Genomic DNA, 11,436 nt, shown 5'->3' with positions numbered 1-11,436 from the left:
ACCTCTTAGTTTTTTTTTCACAATATTTATAGCGGATATCTTTGTGAATAAATCTAACTATACAATACAAACTATTTTTGATACGCTAGACCAAAACAAAATAATGTATTTAAATTAATTTTTACATAATTAATATAAATACAATTAAGTAATACAAATTTTTCTAGTATAAGCATTATTGATACATCATTATTAAATCTTATTATTATTATACTCCATATAGAAAAAAAAAACTCCTTTGTTTGATAGTTATACACACGAGATGGATAATTCTGCAAATCATTGGGTGATAGATAATATGACAAATTATAAAAATACACATTTTTGTCTCACTTATTTTCATTACTCTCTATTACTTTTAAAACTTCTAAAAAAATTTTAATGTATTTGAGCTGCATACTAATGTATCCAAACTACATATTATGTACCAGAACTAGTTTTTAATGTATCCGAGCCAATATTTAATGTATTTAAGCTACATATTAATGCATCGAACTACATATTAATGTATTCGAGCTTCAACTCTTGTATCCGATGTTTTAAATTTTTAAGAAATTAATGTAATGAGAAACTTATTAGGGATAGACTGTAATTTCATATTAAAACTATGGGATTTATGTAATGATTATACTCTCCTTTTTATTTTATGCTTGGGCCATTTTATCCTTGTTATGTGTAATGTCTTTTTGAATTATATTAATTTATTTTTTAACCTAGGTATTTATTAAAAAAATTAAGTTCATTAACATTACAAATAGAATAATATTTTTATGAATTTGTTGCATCAAGTGTGTGGTATGCGTCTACTTTTGTCTTTTTTTACTTTCTATTTATAGTGCTTTAAAACTTTAAATTTGAATATATAGTCATTTAATACTTTCTCTATCCTAATTATTTGTTTATTTTTCTTTTTTGATTGTCCTAATTATTTGTCCATTTTGAATAATCAAGAAATGATAAAATATTTTTACCTACTAAACCCTTAATTAATTATTTAAAAAAAAGTAGAATTTATTGAAAATTTTAAATGTTAGATTCATCAACTTTATAATTTATAGAGGTAAAATGTTGCTTTCTTAATATGTATGTCAATTCAAAAGTTGACAAGTAATTAGGAAGCGAAGGAGTATAAAGGATAGAAATAAAAATATATCTAAAAACTCTTTTGATTTTATTTATTGGACAAGTAAATCAAAACGACTATTATAAAGGTCAAGTAATATGAACGTGCAAAAACTTCTCCATGTATATAAATAAACAAGTTTCCATTGACATTAATGGAGTAATATATAGATTATAGTTTAAAATAATTTAAATCTAAAGTATATAATCATTAGAAAACTAATCTCAATTAAATTAATTATTTTTTATTTTCCACATCAAAATATATATTTGTATAGCTATTATTCTCTGTTACTTTACTTTTGTAAACACATATTTATATTTTGATTATGAGGGTATCAAAACCATTGTTCTTTTTAACTTCCAAATTAGAATTATGCGTTTTTTTTCTTTTTTTTTTTTGTGTTTGTGTGTGTCACTATTTTGAATCACAGAGATAACTCCATTTTCCTTCAATTCTACTCCATACACCTACTTGACCTCAAAAGGTGTTACTTCTTTTTTTTTTCTGTCTGTAGTTTCTTGATTATCTTCAATGGCTAAGTTAATAGTAGTAGTTCTTTTGTTGCGGTAGATTTTGATGCCTAAGGATGGACAAGGTTCAGCAAGTCCTTTTGTTGCAGTAGATTTTGATGAGCAACGTCAAAGAACTCAAACTAAAAACAAAGATCTCAATCCTCTTGTTTTCAACATCAAGAATCCAAGAGACCTTGAAAATCAGACAATCTCTGTTTATGTTTATAATGACCAAAAACAGGGACATCACAAGAAATTTCTTGGTCGTGTCAAGATATCTGGTGCTTTTATCCCTTTTTCTGATTCTGAAGCTTTAGTTCAGAGATAGCCACTTGATTAAAGAGGAATCTTTTCACATATTAAAGGGGATATTGCTTTAAGAATCTATGCTGTTCTTGCTGGTGGTGGTGGTGGTGTTGGTGGAAACTGAGAATCAGAATGTGAATAATGGTGAAGATAGAGCAACCCCTTTTACTCCATTTCAAGAAACTAGCACCAACAACTTTGAAGAACAGTACATGAAGGAGACTGAAATCAAGAAGAAGAAAGAACCAGAGGTAAGAACTTTTCATTCTATTCCAGTGCCGGTGCCGGCATCTGGCCAAGGACTGATTTTGCAGAGGCTGGTGGACCAATGGCTAGCAATGTAAAGCAGATGCAAATGGGTGGTGGTCCAAGGCCTGAATTTCGGTTAGTGGAAACAAGGCCACCTTTGTCTGCAAGAATGGGGTATTGGGGTACAGATAAAACTGCTTATGATTTGGTGGACCAAATGCATTTTTTGAATATTAATGTTGTCAAAGCTAGGGATCTTCCAGTTATGGATATATCAGGGAGTCTTGATCCTTATGTTGAGGTGAAACTTGGTAATTAAGAACGTGTTACAAGGCATTTTGAAAAGAATCAATACCCTGTATGGAACAGTGCTTTTGCCTTCTCTAAAGAAAGACTGCAGTCTAATTTGATTGAAGTTACTGTAAAAGATAAGGATTTAGGGAAAGATGATATTGTTGGTAAAGTTATGTTTGATATTGATGAAGTCCCTCTTCTTGTTCCACCAGATAGTACTTTAGCTCCGCAATGGTATAGGTTGATCAATAAGAAAGGAGAGAAGATTCCACGAGGTGAAATCATGCTTGCTGTTTGGATGGGAACTCGAGCTGATGAGGCTTTTCCTGAGGCTTCGCATTCTGATGCTCATATGGCTAGTCAACAGAATTTGGTTAATGCACGATCCAAAGTATATTTCTCACCTAAATTGTATTATCTAAGAGTTCATGTTATTGAAGCTCAGGATCTTCTGCCATCAGATAGAAGCCGGATGCCCGAGGCTTATGCCAAGTTACAGCTTGGGCACCAGGCAAGGACTACCAAGTCCTCACCGATGAGACACATTAATCCGGTGTGGAATGAGGAGCTAATATTTGTTGTATCTGAGCCATTTGAGGAGTATTTGATAATAGATGTCGTGGATAGAGTTGGACCGGGAAAAGATGAATTGATTGGCAGGGCTATGATATCACTTAAAAATATTCCCACCAGAGTCGATAACTCTAAGCTAATAGATGCTATATGGTTCAATCTTCTCAAGCCTTCTCATGCAGCAGATGTTGACGAGAAGAAGAAAGAAGTGAAGTTCTCTAGCAAGATTCATCTTAGAGTTTGGATAGATGCTGGTTACCATGTTCTTGATGAGTCCACACATTTTAGCAGTGATCTTCAACCATCATCAAAGTTCTTGAGAAAGCCGAGTATTGGACTTTTTGAATTAGGTATTCTCAGTGCCCAGAATCTGATGCCAATGAAGAGTAAAGAGGGTCGAATAACAGATTCATATTGTGTTGCTAAGTATGGGAATAAATGGGTTCGAACAAGAACACTCATTGATACTCTCGCTCCTCGATGGAACGAGCAGTTCTCTTGGGAAGTGTTTGATCCGTGTACCGTTGTCACCATTGGGGTCTTTGACAATTGTCACATCAATGGCAAAGATGAAGCTAGAGATCAGAGAAATGGTAAGGTGAGAATTCAGAGAATTGGTAAGGTGAGAATTAGGTTATCGACTTTGGAAACTGATCGGAGCTATACAGATTTTTATCCGTTGCTGGTTCTTACACCCTCTGGTTTAAAGAAACATGGTGAGCTTCATTTGACCATAAGGTTCAAGTGTACTGCTTGGGTGAATATGGTAGCACAATATGGGAGGCCATTGCTCCCGAAAATGCATTATGTGCAACCCATTTCCGTTAGGCGTATTGATTGGTTGCGCCACCAGGCAGTGCAGATAGTAGCTGCAAGGCTGGCCAGGGCTGAGCCACCTCTTAGAAAGGAGGTTGTTGAGTATATGCTGGAGGTGGATTACCATATGTTCAGTCTCAGAAGAAGCAAAGCTAATTTCTTTCGCATAACGGGACTGCTTTCTGGGATTTCTGCAGTTCATGGATGGTTTAATGGGATTTGCAATTGGAGAAACCGTTTGAGGACTATTCTTGTCCATGTGCTCTTCTTGATATTGATTTGCTATCCAGAACTCATTTTGCCAACAATTTTCCTCTACCTGTTTGTAATTGGCTTGTGGAACTACAGGTTTAGGCCTAGAGCTCCACCACACATGGATGCTCGCCTTTCACAAGCTGAAAATGCTCACCCAGATGAACTGGATGAAGAGTTTGATACATTCCCTACTTCCCGGCAAACAGATGCAGTAAGAATGAGGTATGATCGACTGAGGAGTGTGGCTGGGAGGGTGCAAACTGTAGTTGGAGATTTGGCAACACAAGGTGAAAGGGCTCTTTCCATACTAAGCTGGCGGGATCCAAGGGCTACTGCTATATTTATAATCCTTGCATTGATCTGGGCTGTGTTTCTATATGTTACTCCATTCCAAGTAGTTGCAGTGCTCATAGGACTTTACTGGTTGCGCCATCCACGATTCAGGAGCAAGCTGCCATCAGTACCTGTCAACTTCTTCAAGAGGTTACCATCGAAGTCCGATATGCTTTTGTAAGATGCTGGTAAATTCTCACCTTATCTATTGTATTCAAATTGTAAAATAGAGAGATGGATTCAGTGAATAAGTGGGGGATAAAAGGCTGCTATACAAGACACAAATGGAAGAGCAGTTTTCCTTGTTTCCCCCCACACCCCACAATCCATAATGCATTCCTCAAGCTCCTGTATTAGATAACAAGTGTTTTTTTTCTTGATTGATATTGTAATCAATCTATGAGGTTGTAGAATATAGTTGTTTGTATCTGTTTAGATGTAAAAAAGAAATTGCAAATTCATAGCTGATATGAATAGTGTTCCCGTTTTTAATTCTCAAGTTACTTTCTTTTTCTGGTTACAAGAGGAAAAACAGCAGAGGGATTACTATTACAGCCAAGTGTGTATAGCACATGGTTGACCCCAATTCCATCACAGTACTGTCATAAAAACAAACCTCAATGTCGCTATTTTTTTTCACTCAATGTTCCATATTCATGTTGGAACCTGACTAAATCTAAATTCATGTCGAAAAGTTTCATATTTTGGGAGATAAAACGTTCCCTAACAAAAAAATTTAAATCTGAAATTTTTACTTAAATCCGAGATTTCTGATTAAGGATGATGATGAATACTAATTACTCCACCACAATCAGTAATTCATGTCACTACTTCATTGTCCTTTTTGAATGAGAATGATTCTAAAGTGATGGGAGACGATAATCCTTAGCAATTTCACTTTTTTCTTAACAGCAAGAATATGAGGATCTACGTATAATAGTGCAATCAAATAAAGGATGAAACATAAATAAAGTGAACGATAAAAGGCAAAAAAAGTAGGATTTATTTTTTATAACTATATGTTATAAAATAACTAGCTAATAAACTTATATTAATAAACTAAATTAAGATGAAAAACTAACAAAGAGAGAGAGCATAATAATATATTCCAAATTTTTTCTTCTCTACGCTTCACTGGCGAGCTTGTGGCTATTTATAACTAAAGAAAATTAAGCAAACATGGGTATAAATGGATGCTTATAGGCTAAGATGAGATAGGCTTTACACATGGCGTTGTGGTGGAGATAGGCTATATGTGGACCTTACACATGGCATTGAGATGGAGGTAGGCTCTTTTTGAGTCTTACACATGACATCCATCTTTGATTATTTTACAACACTCTTCCTTGGATGTCCATGTAAAAGAATAGTTAAAGTAGCAAAAATATACGTAGACATTCAAAATACCCATTGTTTGCTGCTTCATTAAAAATCTTTTTAGGAAAATTAAGTGGGACAAAACCTAGACTAAGGAAAAAAGAGTGCAACATGTATTTTACTCCCCCAGATAAAAACCTTGATTCAAATGCTTAAGCTTCGCATTCCAATCTTTTGCACCATCTTCTCAGGAGTTGAGACTGGTAAAGATTTGGTGAATAAATCTGTTGGATTATCACTTGAACGAATTTGTTGTATATCAATATTACCGTTCTTCTGGAGATCATGTGTAAAGAATATTTTTTGTGAAATATGCTTCGTTCTATCTCCATTTATGAAGCCTCCTTTTAATTGAGTTATGCATGCATCATTGTCTTCAAAGAGCACTGTGGGTACCTTGACATCACACTTCAAACCACATCTTTCTTTGCTGAAATGTATCACTGATCTCAACCATACATATTCTCTACTTGCTTCATGAATGACTAATATCTCAGCATGATTTGAAGAAGTAGCGACAATGGACTGTTTCGTAGATCGCAATGATGCGGTACTTCCGTATGTGAACAAATAACTTGTTTGAGATCGATCCTTATGTGGGTCGGATAAATAACCTGCATCTGCATGACCAACAAGATCTGCATTATCTTTGTTAGTATAAAACAGATTCATATTACTAGTCCCCATCAGATATCGCAAGATATATGTTTAACTCCATTCCAATGTCTTCGTCTAGGGGAACAACTATATCTTGCTAATAAATTAACAGAAAATTCTATGTCAGGTGTCGTAGCATTAGCAAGATATATAAGTGCACCAACTGCACTAAGATAAGGTACTTCAGGACCAAGAGGTTCCTCATTCTCTTTTGAGGTCGAAATAGATCTTTACTCATTTCAAGTGATCGTACAATCATTGGAGTACTTAATGGATGTGCTTTGTCCATATAAAATCGTTTCAACATTTTCTCAGTATAGGCAGATTGATGGATGAAGACTCCGTCTACTAAATGTTCAATTTGTAGACCAACATAGTTTTGTCTTTTCAAGGTCTTTCATCTTAAATTCTTTCTTTAGATATTCAATTGCCTTTTTGGACCTCTTGTGGAGTTCAAATGAGATTAATGTCATTAATATAAACTGCAAGAAAAACAAACCAGGACGTTTTCTTAATAAAAATGCAAGGACATATGACATCATTTATATAATCTTGTTTTATCAAGTAATCAATGAGGCTATTATACCACATGCGTCCTGATTGTTTTAAGCAGTATAATTACTTTTGTAATCTGATTGAACACATTTCCCGAGGTTTTGAATTATATGCTTCAGACAGTTTAAGTCATTCTGAAATTTTCTTATAAATTTCATTATCAAGTGAACCGTAAAGATAAGTTGTGACCACATCCATCCGATGTATTTCAATATTTTCGTGAACATTTAAACTGATGAGATATCAAAAAGTTATTGCATTCATAACTGGTGAATATGTTTCTTCATAGTCGACACCGGATCGTTGAGAGAATCCTTGCACAACAAGGTGTGCTTTGTATCTTACAATTAAATTTTTCTCATTTCACTTTCTCACAAAGCCCATTTATAGTCAACCAATTTTACACCATTTGGGGTTTGGACTACAGGTCCAAAAACTTCACGTTTAGCAAGTGAGGCTAGTTCTGATTGAATTGCCTCTTTTCATTTTGGCCAATCACATCTTCGTCAACATTCTTCGACAGATAAGTGTTCAATATCATCACTGTCTTGCATAATTTTAACCGCAACATTATATGCCAAAACATTATCAATTATTATTTTTGATCGATCTAAAATTATCCATCACTCATAGAACTTATTATAAGTTCTTCATTCACTTGAGTCTCGGGTTCACTGATCTCTTTTGGAATATCAAGATTAATCAGATCTTGAATCTCTTCATGAGATTCTTTTGTACTGTCATTTTTCGTACTTCTTTTTCTAGGATTTTTATCCTTTGAACTCAATGGTCTGTCACGCTTCAAGCGTGTTTGTGATTCACAAGCCATTACACTTGTACATGGTCCTTTTGGGACGTACGTCAATTGGGAGAGACACATTTGCTGCAGGAGTATGTGACTTTGTTATCCTTTCCAAAATAGTTAATGGTCTGGCATTTGATTTGCTATGTTTTGCAAATGGATGATATTTTGTACCTCCTGTTCACATACAGGGAACGTGGATCGAAATGAGATAATGATGAAACTTTCCATGCAATTTCACTTTTAAGTTCCTCTTTCTCCCCCTTATTGCAAAAAATTTATTTCATCAAATCGACAATCTGCAAATCTTGCAGTAAATAAATCTCCTGTCACTGGCTCAAGGTAGCGAATTATGGAGGGTGAATCAAACCAACATATATGCCTAACCTTCTCTAGGGGCCATCTTAGTGCGCTGCATTGGTGCTACTGGCACATATAAAATACATATAAAATTTCGTAGATGAGAAATACATGGTTCATGCCAAATAATAATTGTGACGGAGAGTATTTATTATAATGAGTCGGTCTGAGACGAACAAGTGATGCTGCATGTAAGATAGCATGGCCCCAAACAGTAGTAGTAACTTACTTTTAATCGGTAGAGGTCTTGCTATCAATTGTAAGCGCTTATAAATGACTCAGCAAGACCATTTTGAGTATGAACATGAGCTACATGATGTTCAACTTTTATCCCTATTTATAAGTATTAAAAGATTGAGATGTGAATTCTCCAGCATTATCAAGACGAATTTCCTTAATGTGATAATCTGGAAATTGCACTCTTAATCGTATTATTTATGCCAATAATTTTAAAACGCCAGGTTGCGAGATGATAAGCAGCACACGTGAGACCATCTTGAAGATGCATCTATAAGAACAATAAAGTATCTAAATAACCTACTAGATGGTTAAATATGTCCACAAATATCCCCATGTATACGTTATAAAAATTGAGGAGATTCAATGTTAACCTTCATTAGTGATGGCCTAGTAATCAATTTTTCTTGTTATCAAGCAGCACATGAAAATTCATCACACGTAAGAATCTTCAGGTTCTTTAATGGATGTCCATTTGAGTTTTCATAGTTCGTCTCATCATAATTGATCCAGGATGACCCATTTGGTCATGCCAAAGCACAAAAGTTTTTAAGTAGTAAACTTGTGGTTTACGATAGAATGTGCTTCAACTATACTTATTCTTGCATAATATAAACAGACGATAAAGTTGATAATTTCTCCAAANACGTGGATCGAAATGAGATAATGATGAAACTTTCCATGCAATTTCACTTTTAAGTTCCTCTTTCTCCCCCTTATTGCAAAAATTTTATTTCATCAAATCGACAATCTGCAAATCTTTCAGTAAATAAATCTCCTGTCACTGGCTCAAGGTAGCGAATTATGGAGGGTGAATCAAACCAACATATATGCCTAACATTCTCTAGGGGCCATCTTAGTGCGCTGCATTGGTGCTACTGGCACATATAAAATACATTCAAAATTTTGTAGATGAGAAATACATGGTTCATGCCAAATAATAATTGTGACGGAGAGTATTTATTATAATGAGTCGGTCTGAGACGAACAAGTGATGCTGCATGTAAGATAGCATGGCCCCAAACAGTAGTAGTAACTTATTTTTCATCGGTAGAGGTCTTGCTATCAATTGTAAGCGCTTATAAATGACTGAGCAAGACCATTTTGAGTATGAACATGATCTACATGATGTTCAACTTTTATCCCTATTAATAAGTATTAAAAGCTTGAGATGTGAATTCTCCAGCATTATCAAGACGAATTTCCTTAATGTGATAATCTGGAAATTGCACTCTTAATCGTATTATTTATGCCAATAATTTTAAAACGCCAGGTTGCGAGATGATAAGCGGCACACGTGAGACCATCTTGAAGATGCATCTATTAGGACAATAAAGTATCTTAATAACCCACTAGATGGTTAAATATGTCCACAAATATCCCCATGTATACGTTATAAAAATTGAGGAGATTCAATGTTAACCTTCATTGGTGATGGCCTAGTAATCAATTTTTCTTGTTAACAAGCAGCACATGAAAATTCATCACACGTAAGAATCTTCAGGTTCTTTAATGGATGTCCATTTGAGTTTTCATAGTTCGTCTCATCATAATTGATCCAGGATGACCCATTCGGTCATGCCAAAGCACAAAAGTTTTTAAGTAGTAAACTTGTGGTTTACGATAGAATGTGCTTCAACTATACTTATTCTTGCATAATATAAACAGACGATAAAGTTGATAATTTCTCCAATACATATTTTTGGTTTGAGACAATCTTGGTAATGCCAAGGTATTCAACATTCATTTCATTTATTGTCTTAATATGATATCTATTTCGACGAATATATTTAAAACTTAACGAGTTTCTTGGGGATTTAGAAGAGAACAATGCATCTTCTATAACAAGTTTTGTCCTCTTAGGCAAGAATATAATAGCTCTTCCGGAGCCTTCTGTTAAGTTCGAATTACCAGAAATTGTAGTAACATTTCCTTTTATTCTAAGAAAGTTAGAGAAATATTTCTCATCTTTGAATATGGTGTGCGTTGTTCCACTATCAATTACCTAAATATCTTCATGATTGATCATTGATCCAAACGAAGTTTGGGGCATATCCATATTTTCTTCAAAAACATATGTAAACAAAGTAAAATATTACCATTAAACATAGCTATTATATTTACAAGGATTAGAAAACACACACAGCTACCAACTAAACAAACAAACAAACAGAAAAGGAAATTATCTAGATTATTGCGGCATCGTCACTGATCGTTTTTCCTTCAGGGAATAAAAAGAAATCAACTATATCCAGATGATAGGCTCAACATTTGCTTCTGCATTATTATTCATTTTATGGATGGACTCAACGTTATCTTCAGAGATAAAGTTTGCTTCTGGATTTATTATCATCCTTTTTCAAGGATGCCTGCTAGAGCTGAATCAGACACTTAAATGATCGGCAATTACGGACCAGTGTTCAATTCCTCCACATCTGACATACACTTTCTGAATTTTTCTTTTGTAGCACTTCTTGTCTTTCACCCTTCCTTTTATACTGCTGGTTATTTTTAGGTGCAAGACGATCATCATGATTATAATTTATTTTATGACCACGACCACGATCATGACCGATGTCATGATCACATAAGAGCCACAAACTCTTTCTCGTTGGTGATAATTTGCCTGATTCACTTTAGGGAGTGAGATAGAACCAACAGGTTGACTTTCATGATTTTTTTTATCAAAAGGTCGTTATGTCGTTCAACAATAAGAAGATTTGAAAGTAATTCATAATATTTTATAAAACTCATTTTTCGATATTGCTGCTGCAGGAGCATACTCGAGGCAAAAAATGTGGAGTATGTTTTCTCAAGCTTATCATGTTCAATGACCTCTTATGCATAAATTTAATAGTGATATAATTCTATACATGGAAGAATTTTATTCAGTTATACTTTTAAAGTCTGACAATCTCAGATTAAACTAATCATGACGTGCTTGTGGTAGAATGACCAATTCAGGTGGTCATATCTATCTTTCA

At 34.4% G+C, this 11,436-nt stretch overlaps 1 pseudogene; it reads left to right on the top strand.

The window, feature by feature from the left end:
- Positions 1–1,506: 1,506 nt before the first annotated feature.
- Positions 1,507–4,963, top strand: LOC107004787 (annotated as a pseudogene).
- The last annotated feature ends 6,473 nt before the right edge of the window (positions 4,964–11,436 follow it).

The sequence above is a fragment of the Solanum pennellii genome, chromosome 11 (assembly GCF_001406875.1).
Source record: "Solanum pennellii chromosome 11, SPENNV200".
Classification (NCBI taxonomy): Eukaryota; Viridiplantae; Streptophyta; class Magnoliopsida; order Solanales; family Solanaceae; genus Solanum; species Solanum pennellii.
The sequence above is the reverse complement of the archived record's forward strand: the minus strand, read 5'-3'. Positions and strand labels throughout refer to the sequence as shown.